At 50.1% G+C, this 18,995-nt stretch overlaps 1 long non-coding RNA gene across 6 annotated transcripts in view; it reads right to left on the reverse strand.

Moving 5' to 3' along the window:
• The window catches only part of LOC120099204 (uncharacterized), a 50,612-nt gene that overhangs the window by 12,086 nt on the left and 19,531 nt on the right, over positions 1–18,995 (reverse strand). For 3 of the 6 annotated variants that reach the window (XR_010061371.1, XR_010061366.1, XR_010061367.1), the window contains exon 2: positions 1–17,524. This exon is cut by the window's left edge. This is a non-coding gene — a long non-coding RNA (uncharacterized LOC120099204). The remainder of the gene's footprint in view (positions 17,525–18,995) is intronic. The other 3 variants (XR_010061368.1, XR_010061370.1, XR_010061369.1) reach the window with 3 other exon arrangements.

The following is an 18,995-nucleotide window of genomic DNA, read 5'->3' on the forward strand; positions in this document are numbered from 1 at the left end:
CTGGCCCAAGAGGAACCTGCCTGGAGCCCTCTGGACCCAGGAACCTAGGAGCAGTGTAGGACAGGATCCATCCGGTCTTTGGCTGAGCCTAGAGCTGACCCAGGCACAAGCAATCTGTTCCTAGATCCCGAGAGGGACAGAGCTGTCCTCAGAGAAATACACACAAGCATGAGAGAACAGGGGAAACCACGACTTGTGCTCACATTCTGGGTTCAAAGGAAACCCGTTTGGAACATTCTCGAAACATGAACCTAGGAGAAGATTAGAACAGGAATTTTCTGGTTTGTATCTGGTCCAGGAGCTAACCTGGTCCCACAAGCTCTCTGCACCGTGGTCCTGTGAGGAATAGAACTGGACTCACAGAAATATGTTCAAGCCCGAGGGCACATGGGAGACTACCACTTCTGCTCACATTTCTGGCCCAAGAGGGACCAGCCTGGGGCCTTCTGGTCACAGGAACCTAGGAGCAGTCAGGGACAGGATCCTTCTGTTTTTTGCCAAAGTTCAGAGCTGAAAGTCAGGCTCCAGGGACACTGACACATTTGATAGCCGAGGTAAAACAACGACTTCTCCTCTGAGGGACATTCCTGGAGACCTCAGGACATAGGAGACCAGGAGCCATCTGTAACAGGAAAATTCTGGTTTTCATCTGTGTCCAGAGCTGCCGGGTACCAAAGCTCTCACTACCCAGATGCCATGAGAGACAATGTGACTCTCAGAAGTGTGGACAATCTTGAGAGCATAGGAGAGACCCCAACTTCTCCTCGCCTTCCTGGCACAAGAAGAACCTGCCTGGACCCCTCTGGACACAAGAATGTAGGAACCGAATGGGACAGGATCATTCTAATTTCTGCCTGTGTCCTGAGATGACCTGCTCCCACAGATTTCTGTACCAGGTTCCCATGGGAAGAGGGAAGGACTCTCAGAAGTATGTTCATTCCTGAGAGCACAGAATAGACCTCCACTTCTGCACACATTCCTGGCCCAAGAGGACCCTCCCTCTAGCCATCAAAATACAGCATCCGAGGAGCAACCAAAGATGGGACCCTTCTTGTCTTTGCTCTTGCATGGGGCTGAAAGCCAGTATCCAGGAGCACTGACACACTTGAGAGCAGTGGTAAGAACAACACTTCTGTTCTGACAAATGCTCATGGAGCCCTCAGAACTTAGGAAACAAGGAGTCGTTTCCTGGGACAGGATAACTCTGGTTTGTGACTGAGCCCAGAACTGATTTGGTCCCATAATTTTCTATACACAGATCACCTGTGGAAATAGTGCACTCTCACAAGTGCAGAAAATCCTGAAAGAAGAGCGGAGGCCTCCTCTTGTCTCATTCCTGGCCCAAGGTGAATCCATCTGGATCCCTCTGAACACAGGAACTTAGGAGCAGACTGGGATAAGTCCCTTGCAGGTTCTGTCTGCACCGTGAGCTGGCCCAGTCCTACAGCTGCGTGCTGGCCCAGTCCTACAGCTTTCTGTATCCAGATCCCATGAATTATAGAGCTGGACTCTCAGACATGTGGACACTCCTGAGATCTCTGGGGAGGCCACCACTACTGCTCACATTCCTGGCCCAAGAAGAACCTGCCTGGAGCCCTCTGGACACAGGAACCTTAGAGAAGTCTTGGACAAGATACTTCTGGTTTCCAACTGTGGCCAGGGTGACACAGGCCCAAAGATCTCAGCACCAAGATCTCATGGGGAGAGAGATGGACCGTCAAAAATGCTTTTGATTCTGAGAGCACTGTGGAGACAAACACTTCTGCTCACATCCTTGCCCCCCAAGAGGTGCCTGTCTGGAGCCTTCTGGACACATGATCCTAGGAGCAGTCAGAACAGGATCCTTCTGCTCTTTATCTGTGCACGGAGCAGAAAGCCACTATCCAGGAGCTCTGACTCACCAGAGAACAGAGATCAGACCACAATTTCGGATAGGAAGGACCCACCTGGATCCTTCAAGTCATAGGAAACCAGGAGCGGTCTTGGTCAGGATACTTCTGGTTTCTGCCTGTGCTTGGAGCTCACACGGTCCAACACTTCTCTATTGACTCGTGGGTCAAAAAATCACCAGGGGAGAGAATATGACACTTAGAAGAGCAAACAATCCTGAGACAACCAGGTAGGCTTCCTCTTGACTCACCTTTCTGGTCCAAGTTCAAGCTGCCTGGAGGGCTCTAAACACAGGAAGTTAGGAACAGACTTGGATAGGATCCTTGCAGTTTGATCCTGCTACCTCAGCTGACCCCATCCAACAGCTTTCTTTACTCAGATGCTGTGAGGTATAGAGCTGGACTCTCAGAAGTGCAGACAATCCTGAGAGCACAGGGGAGGACCCCACTTCTGCTCACATCCCTGCCCTAAGAGATACCAGTCTGGAGACTTCTTAACACAGGAACCAAGGACCTGTCGGGGACATGACCATTCCGGTCTCCACCTGAGCTCAAAGCTAAAGCCAGACTCCAGTGTCCATGACACACCTGAGAGCAGAGGTAAGAGCACCACTTCTCCTCCAAGGGACCTGACTGGAGCCCTCAGGACAAAGGAAACCATGATCCATCTGGAGCAGGATACTTCTGGTTTCGGCCTGTGCCTGAAACTGATCTGGTCTCACCAGTCTCTGTATGCACATCTCCTGAGGGGAGAGCATGACTCTCAGAAGTGTGAACAATCCTGAGAGACAGGGAAGGCCACTTCTGTTCAACTTCCTGGCCCAAGAGGAACCTGCCTGGATTCCTCTGGACACAGGAAATTAGAAGCAGTCAGGGACAGGATCCTTCTGGTCTTGCTCATGCATGGAGCCTAAAACCAACGTCCAGGAATGGTGTGAAATCTGGGAGCAGAGGAAAGACCGCCATCTCTCTCAGAGGGATTCTCCTGGACATTTCAGAATATAGGAAACCTAGGGCCGTCTGGCACAGAATACTTCTGGTTTCTACCTGTGCCTGGAGCTCACCTAGTCCCACAGTTCTCTGTACAAAAATCCTCTGGAAATAGAGCTGGACTGTCAGAAGTGTGTTCAATCCTAAGTGCACATGGGAGACCATCATTTCTGCTAACATCCCTGATATTAAAAATACCAGTCTGGAGCCTTCTGCACACAGGAAGCTAGGAGCTGTCAGGACATGATCTTTTTGGTCTCAGCCTGCGATCATAACTGAAAACCAGTCTCCTATATACCTGACACACCTGAAAGCAGTGGTAAGACCCCCATTTCAGCTCCAATGTACTCTCCTGGGTTCCTCAGGACACAGCAGAGCAGGAGCCATCTGAGATAGGACCATTCTAGTTTGTGCCTGTGCCTGGACCTGACCTGGTCCCACAGCTCTCTGTACCCCCGTCCCTGGGGAGAGAGCGTGACACGCAGAAGTCTGGACCATTTTGAGTGTACAGGGGAGATCACCTCTTCTGTTCACCTTCCTGGCACAAGTGGAACCCACCTGGAGCCCTCTGGACACAGAATCCCAGGAGCAGTCAGGGACAGATCCTTCTGGTATTTGTCCATGCATGGAACTGAAAGCCAGTATCCAGTAGCGCTGACAGCAGAGGTTAGACCACAATTTATGGCCTGAGATATCCTCCAGGAGCCTGCAGGACATAGGAAGCCAGGAGCTGTCTGGGACAGGAGACTTGTGGTTTCTGATTCTGGCCGAATTTGTCCTGATCCCACAGTTCTATGTACACATATCCTCGGAGGAGAAAGTGTGACTCTCAGTAGTGCACAAAATCCTTAGAAGACAGGGGAGACCTCCTCTTGGCTCAGCTTTCTGAACAACGTTGAATCTGCCTGTAGCCAACAGGACACAGGAACCAAGGAGCAGACTGGGAAAGGTTCCCCGCAGTTGCTGCTTGCTCCCTGAGCTGACCCTGTCCTACAGTTTCCTCTATCCAGATCCCCTGTGGTATAGAGTTGGACGCTCAGAAGTGCAGATAATCCAGACAGCTCATAGGAGAACACCACTACTGCTCACATACATGGCCCAAGAGGAACCTGCGTAGAGCCCAGTGGACAAAGCAAACTGAGAACAGATTTGGACAGGAATCTTCTGGATTCCAGGTGTTCACAGTGCTGACACAGGACCAAAGCACACTGTACCCAGATCCTTTGGACAGAGAGTGAGACTCTCAAAAGTGCAAAACGGAATGAGAGATTAGTGGAGACCACGCTACTACTGTTCACATAGCTGGCACAAGAGGAACCCCCTTTGGAGCACTCTAGACACAGGAACCTAAGAGCAGACTTGGACAGGATCTTTCTGGTTTCTGGCTGTGGCTAGTGCTGACACAGGCCCAACGTTCTCCATACTCAGATCCCCTGGGGAGAGAGAGAGACTGTCAGAAGAGTGTTCGATCCTGAAAGCATAGAGGAGACCAGCACTTCTGTTCACATCCCTGACCCAGTAGGTGCGAATCTGGAGCCTTCTACACATAGGAAACTAGGAGCTCTCAGGACATGATCCTTCTGGTCTCAGCCTGTTGTCATGGCTGAAAGCCAGTATCCATTATACCTAAGACACTTGAATGTAGAGGTAAGACCACAATTTCTGCCCCAATGCATCCTCCTGATGCTGTCAGTACATTAGAAAGCAGTAGCCATCTGGCACAGCATATTTCTTGTTTCAGCCTGTGCCCAGAACTGAACTGGTCCCACATATCTCTGTACACAGATCCCCTGGTGAGAGAACATGACTCTCATAAGTGCAGACAATCCTGACAGAATAGGGGAGACCACGTATTCTGCTCACTTTTCTTGCCAAAGAGGAACCCATCTGGAGCCCTCTTGACACAGGAACCTAAGAGCAATCTCGCACATGGTGCTTTTGGTTTGTGGCTGTGCACAGGGCTGACTCTGGCCAAAGCTCTGTTTACCCAGCTCCCCTGGGGAGAAAGCATGACTCTCAGAAGTGCAGACAATCGTAATCGCTCTGGGAAGAACACAAATACTATTCACATACCTGGCCCAAGAGAAACCTGCCTGGAGCCCTTTGGACACAACAACCTAAGAGCAGACTTGGACGGGAACCTTCTGGTTTCTAGCTGTGGCCAGTGCTATCTCAGGACCAAAGCTCTCTGTGCACAGATACCCTGGGGAGAGACCATGACTTTCAGAAGTGTGAACAATCCTTAGAACTCAGGGGAGACCACCACTTCTGCTCACATCCCTGCCCCAAGAGGAATCAGTCTGGAGCCTTCTGGACATGGGAACCTAAGAGCTGTCAGATTCATGATCCATCAGTTCTCAGCCTGCTCTCAGAGCTGAAAGCCCTTCTCCAGGATACCTGACAGACCTGAAAGAAGAGGTAAGACCACCATCTCTACACCGAGGGACCCACCTGGATGTCTCACAGCATATGAAACTAGGAGCCATCTGGGACAGGACCATTCTAATTTCTGCCTGTTCTCGGAGCTGACCCTGTCCCACAGATTTCTGTACCTAGATCCCTTGAGGAGAAAGCTTTTGTCTCAGAAGTGTGCTCAATCCTGAGATCTCAGGAGAGTCCAACACCTCTGCTCACATTCCTTACTCAAGAGGTACCAATCTAGAGCCTTCTGGAAACAGGAACCCAGGATCCTGACTGGAACAGGATCATTTTGGTTTCCATTTGCTCTCAGAGCTGGTATGTCTTTACACCCTTCTATACCCAGATCTCATGAGGAATGCAGGTGGACTCACAGGAGTGAGAATTAATTTGGGAGCTCAGGAGAGAACACTACTTCTGCTCACATGACTAGCCGAAGAGGAACCCACCTGGAGACTTCAAACTAAGGCATCCTACAAGCAATCAGGGACAGGATCCTTCTGGTCTTTGACTATGCAAGGAGCTGAAAGCCAGTCTCCAAATGCTCTGACACACCTGAGAGGAGAGGTAAGACCACCACTTCTGCTCTGTGAGACCCTCCTGGAGCCCTCAGGACATAAGCAACCAGGAGCTGTCTGGGACAGGATCTATCTGGTTTCTACCTGTGCGCAGAAATGAACTGGTCCCACAGTTCTCTGTACCCAGGTCCCCTGGGGAGAGAACATAACTCTCAGAAATGCAGACAATCCTGACAGAAAAAGGGAGACTACGTATTCTGCTCACCTTTCTGAACCCAGAGGAACCCATCTGGAGCCCTTTTGACACAGGAACCTAAGAGCAGACTTGGACAGGATCCTCTGGTTTCCAGCTGTGCCCAGTGCTGACACAGGCACAAAGCTATCTGTTCCTAGATACCCTGGGGAGACGGAAGGACAGTCAGAAGTGCATTCATTCCTGAGTGCACAGGGGAGAACACCTGCTCACATTCCTGGCCCTAGAGGAACCGGCCTGGACCCTTTTGGACAAAGGACCCTAGGAGCTGAAAGCCAGTCTCCAAAAGCGTTCCCACCTGATAACAGAGGTAAGATCACAATTTCTTTACTGAGGAACCCTCCGAGACCCCTCAGGAAATAGGTAACAAAACACAGTCTGGAACAGGATCCTTCTGGTGTCTGCAGGTGCCTAGAAATGACCTGGACCGATGGATCTCTATACCCAGGTCCCCTGAAGAGAGAGTGTGACTCTCAGAAGTGTGGGCCATCATGAGAAGGCAGAGGTGTCACCCTCTTCTGTTCAACATCCTGGTCCAAGACGAACCTGTTGACAGACCTTCAGGAAACAGGAAACTAGGAGCAGTCAGGGACAGAATCATTCTGGTCTTTGTCCATGCATAGAGCTGAAATCCAGTGTCCAGGAGTGCTGAGAATACTTAGAGCAAAGGTAAGGCCACCATTTCTGCCTGATGGAAACTACTGGAGCCCTAGGACATAGGAAACCAGGCGCCATTTGGGAACGGATATTTCTGGTTTCTGCCTGCAGCTGGAGCTTACCTGGCTCCATAGCTCTGTGTACACAGATCCCCAGGGGAGAGAGCATGACTCTCAGAAGTGCACACAATCAGGATAGCGCAGGAGAAATCTCTTCTGTGCTCAATTTCCTGGCCCAAGAGGAACCCACCTCGAGCACTCTGGACACTGGAACCTAGGAGCAGACTGGGATAGCAACATTTTAGTTTCCAAATGAGCCCAGTGCTGTTACAGGCCCAAAGTGCTCTGTATACAGGATCCAAAGACAGTCTGAAAGACGATCCTCCAGTCTCTGACTGTACACAGAGTTGAAGCCAGTCTCCAAGAGGGCTGATACACCTGAGAGTAGAGTTATGACCAAAATTTCTGCTCAGAGATACACTCATGCAGCCCTCAGGACATAGTAAACCAGGAGCCATCTGGGACAGCATCCTTCTTGTTTCTGCCTGTTCCTGGATCTGAACTGGTCTCCCAGCTCTCTGTATCCAGGTAAATGGTAAAGAGACTGTGACTCTTAGAAGTGTTGACAATCCTGATGTGACAGGGAGATCACCACTTTTGGTCACATACCTGGGCCAAGAGGAACCCACCTGGATCCCTCTAAAACACGGTCCTAAGAGCAGATCTGGACAGCATCCTTCTGGTTTCCAGCTCTGTGCAGTGCTGACACAGGCCCAAAAATCTCTGTACTCAGATCCTGTTTGGAAAGAGTCACATACCCTGAGAGGGGAGCGTGACTCACAGAAGTGTGAACAATCCTGAGAGACAGAGAAGACCACTTCTTCCGTTCACTTTCCTGGCCCAAAACGAACCTGCCTGGATCCCTCCGGGCACAGGAATTTAGTAGCAGGGAGGGACAGGATCCTTCTGGTCTTGCTCATGCATAGAGCCTAAAGCCAAAGTCCAGGAATCGTGTGAAATCTGGGAGCAGAGGAAAGACTGCCATCTCTGTCAGAGGGATTCTCCTGGACATTTCAGAATATAGGAAACCAAGGGCCGTCTGGCACAGAATACTTCTGGTTTCTACCTTTGCCTGGAGCTCACCTAGTCCCACAGTTCTCTGTACAAAAATCCCATGGAAAGAGAGCAGGACTGTCAGAAGTGTGTTCAATCCTATGTGCACATGGGAGACCATCATTTCTGCTAACATCCCTGATATAAAAGATAACCAGTCTGGAGCCTTCTGCACACAGGAAGCTAGGAGCTGTCAGGACATGATCTTTCTGGTCTCAGCCTGTGATCATAACTAAAAACCAGTCTCCTATATACCTGACACACCTGAAAGCAGAGGTAAGACCACAATTTCTGCTCCATTATGCCCTTCTGGATCCCTTGGGATATAGGAAAGCAGGAGCTGTCTGGGACAGTGTACTTCTCATTTCTGCCTGTGCCCAGATGTGACCTAGTTTAACAGTTCTTCATACCCAGACCCCTCTGGAGAGAGTGAGACTCTCAGTAGTGCAAAAAAATTCTGAGACAACAGTGAGGCCTCCTCTTGGATCACATTTCTGGGCAATGGTCAACCAACCGGGTGCATTTGAACAAAGGAAGCTAGGAAAAGAATGGGATAGGTCCCTTACAATATCTGCGTGCTCCCTGAGTTGACCCAGTCCTAGAGATTTCTGTATGCAGATCCGCTGAGGTATAGACCTGGACTCTCAGAAAACCAGACAATCCTTAGAGCTCAGGGGAGACCACCAATTCTGCACACATCCCTGCACCAAGAGGTACCAGTCTGGAGCCTTCTGGACACAGGAACCTAGGAGCTGTCAGATACAAGATCCATCAGGTCTCATCCAGCTCTTGGAGCTCAAAGCCCTTCTCAGTATACCTGACACACCTGAAAGAAGAGGTAAGACCACCAATTCTACACCGAGGGACCTGCCTGGAGATCTCACAACATAGAAAAGTAGGAGCCATCTGAGACAGGATTATTCTAATTTCTGCCTGTGCCAGTGTTGACCCTGTCCTACGGATTTCTGTACTAAGATCCCTTGGGAAGAGAGCAGGACTCTCAGAAGTGAGTTCAATCCTGAGAGTACAAGGGATTTCACAACTTCTGCTCACATTCCTGGCCCATGAGGTACCATTCTAGGGCCTTCTGGACGCAGGAACCCAGGTTCTGACTGGAACAGGATCATTCTAGTTTCCATTTGCTCTCAGTGCTGACCTGTTCTTACACCCTTCTGTACTGAGATCCCATGAGGAATAGACTGCACTCACAGAAGTTCTGACTATCCAGGTAACCTCTGTTCACATTAGGAGCCCAAGAGTAACCTGCAAGGAGCCCTTAAAATACAGGATCCTAGGAACAGTCAGGGACAGGATCGCTCTGTTCTTTGTGCACAGCTGAAAGTCAATCTCCAAAATCTCTGACATACTTGAGAGGAGAATCAAGATCACCAGTTCTGCTCAGTGGGATCCTCCTGGATTTCTCAGGACATAGGAGCCATCGGGGACAGGATACTCCAGTTGTCTGCTTGGGTCTAGAGGTGACCTGATCCCAGAGTTCTTTCTAACCAGATCCCATGGTGACAGAGCATGACTTTGAAAAGTGCTTTCATTCCTGAGAGCACAGGGGAGACCACCAATTCTCCTCACATTCCTGGCCCTAGAGGAACCTAGGACCCTTCTGGGCAGTAAGAATGTAGGAGAATGGACCATGCCTGCACCCCTGGACATAAGAATGTAGGAGATGGATCCAGACTCCAAAAGTGCTCACACCTTACACAGAAGTAAGACCACAATTTCTTTACCGACAAACCTTAATGGACCACTCTGGACCTAGGAAACAAAAAACTGACTAGGATAGGATCTGTGTGGTTTCTGCATGTGCCTGGAAATGACCAGGACCGATGGCTGTCTATACCCCGATCCCCTGAGAAGGGAGTGTGACTTTCAGAACTGACCTGGTCTTACACCCTTCTGTACAGAGATCTCTTGAGGAATAGAGCTGGACTCACAGAAGTGCTGACTATCCCGGGATAGAGAGGAGAACGACACTTGTGTTCAATTAGGAGTGCAAGAGGAACCTGCCTGGAGTGCTCTGGACTCAGAATAAAGTGTGGGGTATCCTGGTAACCCCCTCTTCTTTTCAACTTCTTTGCCCAAAATGAACCTGACTGGAGCCCTCTGGACACAGGAAACTAGGAGCAGTCAGGGACAGGATCATTCTGGTCTTTGCCCGTCTAAGGAGCTGAAAGCCAGTATCCTGGAGCACTGACAAAACTGAAAGCAGATGTAAGGCCACCATTTCTGCCTGATGGAGCTTCCTGTACCCCTCAAGACATAGGAAACAAGGAGCCGACTGGAACAGGATCCTTTTGCATTCTGCCTGAGCCTGGAGCTTAGCGGTCCCACAGCTCTCTCTACACAGATCTTCTGGGGAGAGAGCATGACTCTCAGAAGTGCAGACACTCCTGAGAGAAAAGGGATTCCACCATTTCTGTTTAGGGTCATGGCCCAAGAGGAAACCTCCTGCATCCTTCCGGACACAAGAATGTAGGAGAAGACTGTGATAGCATCATTGATGTTTCCTTCTGCACATGGAGCTGATCAGATTGTACAGGTTTCTTCTGTATCCATATACCAGGAGGTATGTTGATGGACTCTCAGAAGAGCGGATATTCCTGAGATCTCAGGGGAGATGAACCTGACTGATCACAGAGCTGGCCTATGAGGAACCTGCCAGGAGGCATCTGGACACAGGAACCTAACAGCAGACTGGGACAGGATCCTTCTGGTTTCCACCTGAGCCCAGTACTGACACGGGCCCACAGTTCTCTGTACCAGATCACAAGGGGAGAGAGAGGGCCTCTCAGAAGTGCATTCAATCCTGAGAGGACAGGGGAGGCCACCACTTCTGCTCACATTCCTGGCCCTAGAGGAACCTGCCTAGACACTTTTGGACAAAGGAACGTAGGAGCTGAAAGACAACCTTCAAATGTGATCACACCTGATACCAGAGTTAAGACCATGATTTCTGCACCAAGAAACCCTCCTGGATCCCTCAGGACATAGAAATCAATGAACAGTCTGGCACAGGAAACTTCTTATTTCTAGATGTGCTCAAAATGACCTGAACCGACAGCTCTCTATACCCAGATCCCCAGAAGAGAGAGTATGAGTTTCAAAAGTGTGGAAAATCATGAGAACACTGGGGAGACCAACTCTTCTGTTCAACTTCTTGACCAATGGGGAACCCAACTGGAGCCCTCTGGACACAGGAAGCTAGAAGCAGGCAGGACAGCATGATGCTGGTGTTTCCCCATGCACAGAGCTTCAAACCAGTATCCTGAATCATTGAAAAACTGAGAGCAAATGTAAGGACACCATTTCTGCCTGATGGACCCTCTTATACCACTAGGACATAGGAAACCAGGAACCACATGGGACAGGATACTTATGGTTTCTGCCTGAACCTGGAGCTTACCCTGCTCCACAGTTCACTGTACACAGATTCCAAAGGGAGAGAGCATGACTCTCTGAAGTGTGAATAATTCTAAGAGAACAGGAGAGACCACCTCTAGACTAAATTTTTTGACCCAAGAGGAATCAACTTCGAGTACTCTGGGCATTGGAACCCAGGAGGAGACTGGGATAGGAAGCTTTGGGTTTCTGGAGGAGCCCAGTGCTGTCACAGGCCCAAAGCTCTCTGTACCCAGATCCCCTCTGGAGAAAACAGGACTCTCAGAATGCAAACAGTCCTATTAGCACAGAGGAGACGAACACTTCTACTCATATTCCCGGCCCATGAGGACACAGTCTGGGGCTCGCTGGACACATGAACCTAGAAACAGAAAAGCAAATGATAATGGAAGTTTTGTTATGCTACAGAGCTCACCAAGTCATACAGTTTTCTTTATGCGGGTAACATGAGGCATAAATATGGACTCTCAGAAATCCAAAACATCGTGAGAGTTTAGGGGAGATCAACACTACTGCACCCATACCTGGCCCAAGAGGAACCTGCATGGGGCACTCTGGACACAAGAAACAGAGCAGTCTTGGACAGGATTCTTCTGTTTCCAGATGGGGCAGTACTACCTCAGTCCCAAAGCTCTCTGTACAAAGACCTCCAGTGAGAAAGAAAACTCTCAGAAGTGTTCTCAATCCTGAGAACACAGGGAATACCACCACTTCTGCTCGCATTCCTGGCCCAAGAGGAACCACATTAGCGTCTTATGAACACAGAAACCTAAGAGTAGACTGGGACAGGTTGCTTCCGCTTTTCATCTGCACAGAGAGCTGACGATGTCTTACACCATATTGTACCCAGATCTCATGAGGAGTAGAGCTGGACACACAGAAGTGCAGACACTCCTGAAACCTCCCGGAGTCCACTACTTCTGCTAACCTTCTCCTAAGCCAAGAGGAAACCACCTGGAGCCCTTTGGACACAGATTCCAGGAACAGTAAAGGGCAGGATCCCTCTAGTCTTTGCTTGTGTATGGAGCTGAAAGTCAGTCTGCAAAAGCGCTCCCACACCTCATAGCAGGAGTAAGACTAAAATTTCTTTACCGAGGTACCCTCTTGGAACCATCAGGACAAAAGAAACCAGGAAAAGACTGATACGAAATCCTTCTGGTTTCTGCATATGCACGAAACAGACCCGTTCGCTCTGCTCTGTACATCCAAATCCAATAAGGAGAGACCACCTCCTCTGTTCACCTTCCTGGCTCAAGAGTAACCAGTCTGAAACCCTCTAGATACAGGAACCTTGGAGCAGTCAGGGACAGGATCCATTTGCCCATGCATGGAGCTGAAAGCCAATATGAGGGAAAGCTATCACACCTGAGAGCAAAGGTAAGATCACCATTTCTGTTGGGGAGATGTTTCTGGACCCCTCACATATTGGAAACCAGGAGCTCACTGGGATGGGATATTTCAGGTTTCTGAACCCTGGTCCAGTGAGGAATAGAACTGGACAATCGGAAATATGTTCAAGCCTGATGGCACACAGGAGACCACCACTACTGCTCACATTCCTGGCCCAAGAGGGACCAGCCTGGAGCCTTCTGGTCACAGGAACCTAGGAGCAGACAGGGACAGGATTCCTTGCTTCTTTGCCAAAGGTCAGAGCTGAAAGTCAGGCTCCAGGAACACTGACATATTGGGAAAGCAGAGGTAAGACAACGACTTCTCCTCTGAGGGACACTCCTGGAAACCAGAGGACATAGGAGACCAGGAGTGATCTGTAACAGGATAATTCTGGTTTTCATCTGTGTCCAGAGCTCCCTTTTCCCAAAGCTCTCTGTACCCAGATCCAATGAGACAGTGTGACTCTCAGAAGTGCGGATAATCTTGAGAGCACAGGAGAGACCCCAACTTCTGCTCACCTTCCTGGCACAAGAAGAACCTGCCTGGACCCCTCTGGACACAGGAATATCAGAGCCTCTGGAACCGGATCATTCTAATATCTGCCTTTGCCCTGAGATGACCTGCTCCCACAGATGTCGGTACCAGGATCACTTGGGAAGAGAGAAGGACTCTCAGAAGTGTGTTCATTCCTGAGAGCACAGAATAGACCTCCACTTCTGCACACATTCCTGGCCCAAGAGAACCCTCCCTCTAGCCATCAAAATACAGGATCCTAGGAGCAACCAAGGATGGGATCCTTCTTGTCTTTGCTCTTGCATGGGGCTGAAAGCCAGTATCCAGGAGCACTGACACACTTGAGAGCAGTGCTAAGAACAACACTTCTGCTCTGACAAATGCTCATGGAGCCCTCAGAACTTAGGAAACCAGGAGTCGGCTGGGACAGGATAACTCTGGTTTGTGACTGAGCCCAGAACTGATTTGGTCCCATAATTTTCTATACACAGATCACCTGTGGAAATAGTGCACTCTCAGAAGTGCAGAAAATCCTGAAAGAAGAGGGGAGGCCTCCTCTTGTCTCTCATTCCTGGCCCAAGATGAACCCATCTGGATCCTTCCTGACACAGGAACTTAGGAGTAGACTGGTATAGGTCCCTTGCAAGTTCTGTCTGCACCCTGAGGTGGCCCAGTCCTATAGCTTTCTGTATCCAGATCCTATGAAATATAGAGGTGGACTGTAAGAAGTACAGATAATCCTGAGATCTCTGGGGAGACAACCAATACTGCACGTTCCTGGCCCACGAAGAACCTGCCTGGAGCCCTCTGGACACAGGAATCTTAGAGCAGTCTTGGAGAGGATACTTCTGGTTTCCCAACTGTGGCCAGGGCGACACAGGCCCAAAGCTCTCAGCACCAGGATCTCATGGGGAGGAGAGCTGGACAGTCAGAAATGCTTTTAATCCTGAGAGCACTGTGGAGACAAACACTTCTGCTCATATCCTTGCCCCCCAAGAGGTTCCTGTCTGGAGCCTTCTGGACACATGATCCTAGGAGCAGTCCGAACAGGATCCTTCTGCTCTTTATCTGTGCACGGAGCAGAAAGCCACTATCCAGGAGCTCTGACTCACCAGAGAACAGAGGTAAGACCACAATTTCGGATAGGAAGGACCCACCTGGATCCCTCAAGTCATAGGAAACCAGGAGCGGTCTTGTTCAGGATACTTCTGGTTTCTGCCTGTGCTTGGAGCTCACACGGTCCAACACTTCTCTATTGACTCCTGGGTCAAAAGATCACCAGGGGAGAGAACATGACTCTTAGAAGAGCAAACAATCCTGAGACAACCAGGTAGGCTTCCTCTTGACTCACCTTTCTGGTCCAAGTTCACGCTGCCTGGAGGGCTCTAAACACAGGAAGTTAGGAACAGACTTGGATAGGATCCTTGCAGTTTGATCCTGCTACCTCAGCTGACCACATCCAACAGCTTTCTTTACTCAGATGCTGTGAGGTATAGAGCTGGACTCTCAGAAGTGCAGACAATCCTGAGAGCACAGGGGAGGACCCCACTTCTGCTCACATCCCTGCCCTTAGAGATGCCAGTCTGGAGACTTCTTAACACAGGGACCAAGTACCTGTCGGGGACATGACCATTCCGGTCTCCACCTGAGCTCAAAGCTAAAGCCAGACTCCAGTGTCCATGACACACCTCAGAGCAGAGGTAAGAGCACCACTTCTCCTCCAAGGGACCTGACTGGAGCCCTCAGGACAAAGGAAACCATGATCCATCTGGAGCAGGATACTTCTGGTTTCTGCCTGTGCCTGAAACTGATTTGGTCTCACCAGTCTCTGTATGCACATCTCCTGAGGGGAGAGCGTGACTCTCAGAAGTGTGAACCATCCTGAGAGACAGGGAAGGCCACTTCTTCTGTTCACTTCCCTGGCCCAAAACGAACCTGCCTGGACCCCTCCGGGCACAGGAATTTAGTAGCAGGGAGGGACAGGATCCTTCTGGTCTTGCTCATGCATAGAGCCTAAAGCCAACGTCCAGGAATGGTGTTTAATCTGGGAGCAGAGGAAAGACCGCCATCTCTCTCAGAGGGATTCTCCTGGACATTTCAGAATATAGGAAACCTAGGGCCGTCTGGCACAGAATACTTCTGGTTTCTACCTGTGCCTGGAGCTCACCTAGTCCCACAGTTCTCTGTACAAAAATCCTCTGGAAAGAGAGCAGCACTATCAGAAGTGTGTTCAATCCTAAGTGCACATGGGAGACAATCATTTCTGCTAACCTCCCTGATATTAAAAATACCAGTCTGGAGCCTTCTGCACACAGGAAGCTAGGAGCTGTCAGGACATGATCTTTCTGGTCTCAGCCTGCGATCATAACTGAAAACCAGTCTCCTATATACCTGACACACCTGAAAGCAGAGGTAAGACCCCAATTTCAGCTCCAATGTACTCTCCTGGGTTCCTCAGGACACAGCAGAGGAGGAGTCATCTGAGATAGGCCCATTCTAGTTTGTGCCTGTGCCTGGACCTGACCTGGTCCCACAGCTCTCTGTACCCCCGTCCCTGGGGAGAGAGCGTGACACGCAGAAGTCTGGACCATTTTGAGTGTACAGGGGAGATCACCTCTTCTGTTCACCTTCCTGACACAAGTGGAACCCACCTGGAGCCCTCTGGACACAGGATCCCAGGAGCAGCCAGGGACAGATCTTTCTGGTATTTGTCCATGCATGGAACTGAAAGCCAGTATCCAGTAGCGCTGACACAAATGACAGCAGAGGTTAAACCACAATTTCTGGCCTGAGATATCCTCCTGGAGCCTGCAGGACATAGGAAGCCTGGAGCTGTCTGGGACAGTAGACTTGTTGTTTCTGCCTCTGGCCGAATTTGACCTGATCCCACAGTTCTGTGTATACATATCCTCTGAGGAGAAAGGCTGACTCTTAGTAGTGCAAAAATTCTGAGAAGACAGGGGAGACCTCCTCTTGGCTCAGCTTTCTGAACAACGTTGAATCTGCCTGCAGCCAACAGGACACAGGAACCAAGGAGCAGACTGGGAAAGGTTCCCCGCAGTTGCTGCTTGCTCCCTGAGCTGACCCTGTCCTACAGTTTCCTCTATCCAGATCCCCTGTGGTATAGAGTTGGACGCTCAGAAGTGCAGATAATCCAGACAGCTCATGGGAGACCACCACTACTGCTCACATACATGGCCCAAGAGGAACCTGCGTAGAGCCCTGTGGACAAAGCAAACTGAGAACAGATTTGGACAGGAATCTTCTGGTTTCCAGGTGTTCACAGTGCTGACACAGGACCAAAGCACACTGTACCCAGATCCCTTGGACAGAGAGTGAGACTCTCAAAAGCTGGAACTGGCCTGGGAGCTCAGGGGAGACCACCCTACTACTGTTCACGTAGCTGGCACAAGAGGAACCTGCCTGGAGCCCTGGGGAAGCAACAACCTAAGAGCAGACTTGGACAGGATCCTTCTGGTTTCTGGCTGTTGCCAGTGCTGTCTCAGGAACAAAACTCTCTGTGCACAGATCCCCTGGGAAGACATCATGACTCTCAGAAGTGTGGACAATCCTGAGAGCTCAAGGGAGACCAGCACTACTGCTCACATCCCTGCCCCTAGAAGTACCAGTTTGGAGGCTGTGGACACAGGAACCTAGGTGATGTCAGGGACATTATCCCTCAGGTCTCCTCATGTGACAGGAGTGGAAAGGCAGTCTCCAGTATGCCTGACACAACTGAAAGCAGAGGTAAGACCACCACTTCTCCTCCAAGGGACCCATGTGAGATCTCACAACAGAAGAAACAATGAGCCATCGCGGACAGGGTCCTTCTGGTTTCTAACTCTGCTCAGAATTAACCTGTTTCCACAGCTCTCAGTACCCAGAGCCCCTGGGGAGACAGTATGACTGGGAGAAGATTAGACAGTCTTGATAGGACAGGGGACACCACCTCTTCTGCTCACCTTGCTGGCACACGTGGATCCTGCCTGGGGCCCTCTGGACACAGCAATGTAGGTGGAGTCAAGGACAGGATCCTTCTGGTCTTAGACAGTTCATGAAGCTGGAACCAAGTATCCAAGAGCCCTGACACACCTGAGAGCAGAGGTGAGAACACAATCTCTGCTCTGAAATATCCTCCTGGAGCACGCGGGTCATAGGAAAGGAGGAGCAGTCTGGGACAGTATACTTCTCATTTCTGCCTGTACCTGGATCTCATCCAGTCCAACAGTTCTCCATACACAGATCCCCTCAGGAGAGAGTGAGACTCTCAGTAGTGCAGAAAATCCTGAGAGAACAGGGGAGTCCTCCTCTTGGCTCACATTTTCGGGGCCATGTTCAATAAATCTGGAACCCTCTGGACACAGGAACCTGGGAACAGAATGGGATAAGATCCTTACAATTTCTGCCTGCTTCCTGAGCTGACCCAGTCCTACAAATTTCTGTATGCATTTCCAGTCAAGGAGAGATTTGGACTCACAGAAGTGTGGACAATCCTTAGAGCTCAAGGGAGACCACCCCTTCTGCACACATCCCTACCCCCAAGAGGAATCAGTCTGGAGCCTTCTGGACACAGGAGCTGTCAGATACAAGATCCATCAGCTCTCAGACTGCGCTCAGAGCTGAAAGCCCTTCTCCAGGATACCTGACAGACCTGAAAGAAGAGGTAAGACCACCGTTTCTACACCGAGGGACCCGCCTGGATGTCTCACAGCATAGGAAACTAGGAGCCATCTGGGACAGGATCATTCTAATTTCTGCCTGTTCCCAGAGCTGACCCTGTTCCACAGATTTCTGTACATAGATCCGTTGAGGAGAAAGCTTTTGTCTCAGAAGTGTGTTCAATCCTGAGAGCTCAGGGGCGTCCAACATTTCTGCTCACATTCCTTGCCCAAGATGTACCAATCTAGAGCCTTCTGGAAACAGGAACCCAGGATCCTGACTGGAACAGGATCGTTTTGGTTTCCATTTGCTCTCAGAACTGGTATGTCTTTACATCCTTCTATACCCAGATCTCATGAGGAATGGAGGTGGACTCACAGGAGTGAGACTTAATTTGGGAGCTCAGGGGAGAACACCACTTCTGCTCACATGTCTAGCCCAAGAGGAACCCACCTGGAGACTTCAAACTAAGGGATCCTACGAGCAATCAGGGACAGGATCCTTCTGGTCTTTGACTATACAAGGAGCTGAAAGCCAGTTTCCAAATGCTCTGACACACCTGAGAGGAGAGGTAAGACCACCACTTCTGCTCTGTGAGACCCTCCTGGAGCCCTCAGGACATAAGGAACCAGGAGCTGTCTGGGACAGGATCTATCTGGTTTCTCCCTGTGCGCAGAAATGAACTGGTCCCACAGCTCTCTGTACTGAGATCCCCTAGGGAGAGACCATGACACTCAGAAGTGTGGACAGTCCTGAGAAGACAGGGGAGATCATCTCTTCTGCTCACATTCTTTCTGGAAAAAGTACCAGTCTGGAGCCTTCTGGACACAAGAACCTAGGAGCAGACTTAGACTGGATCATGCTGGTTTCCCTCTCTCTCAGAGCTGACCCGGTGTTACAGTGTTATATCAATCTTTACCCAGTTCCCATGAGGAACTGAGCTGTACTCCAAGAAGTGGAGACAATTCTGAAAGCTCAGGGGGGACAATCACTTCTGCTCACAACCCTGGGCTCAGGGGAAGCCACCTGAGACACTCAGACCAAGGATCCTAGGAGACATCAGGGACAAAATCCTTCCATTCTTTGCCTGTGCACAGTGTTGAAGGCCACTCTCCAAAAGCAGCGACAAACCTGAGAGCAACGTTATGTCCAAAATGTCTCCTTGGACATGCGCTCCTTC

This window comes from Rattus norvegicus, chromosome X, assembly GCF_036323735.1.
Source record: "Rattus norvegicus strain BN/NHsdMcwi chromosome X, GRCr8, whole genome shotgun sequence".
In the NCBI taxonomy this organism is placed as follows: domain Eukaryota; kingdom Metazoa; phylum Chordata; class Mammalia; order Rodentia; family Muridae; genus Rattus; species Rattus norvegicus.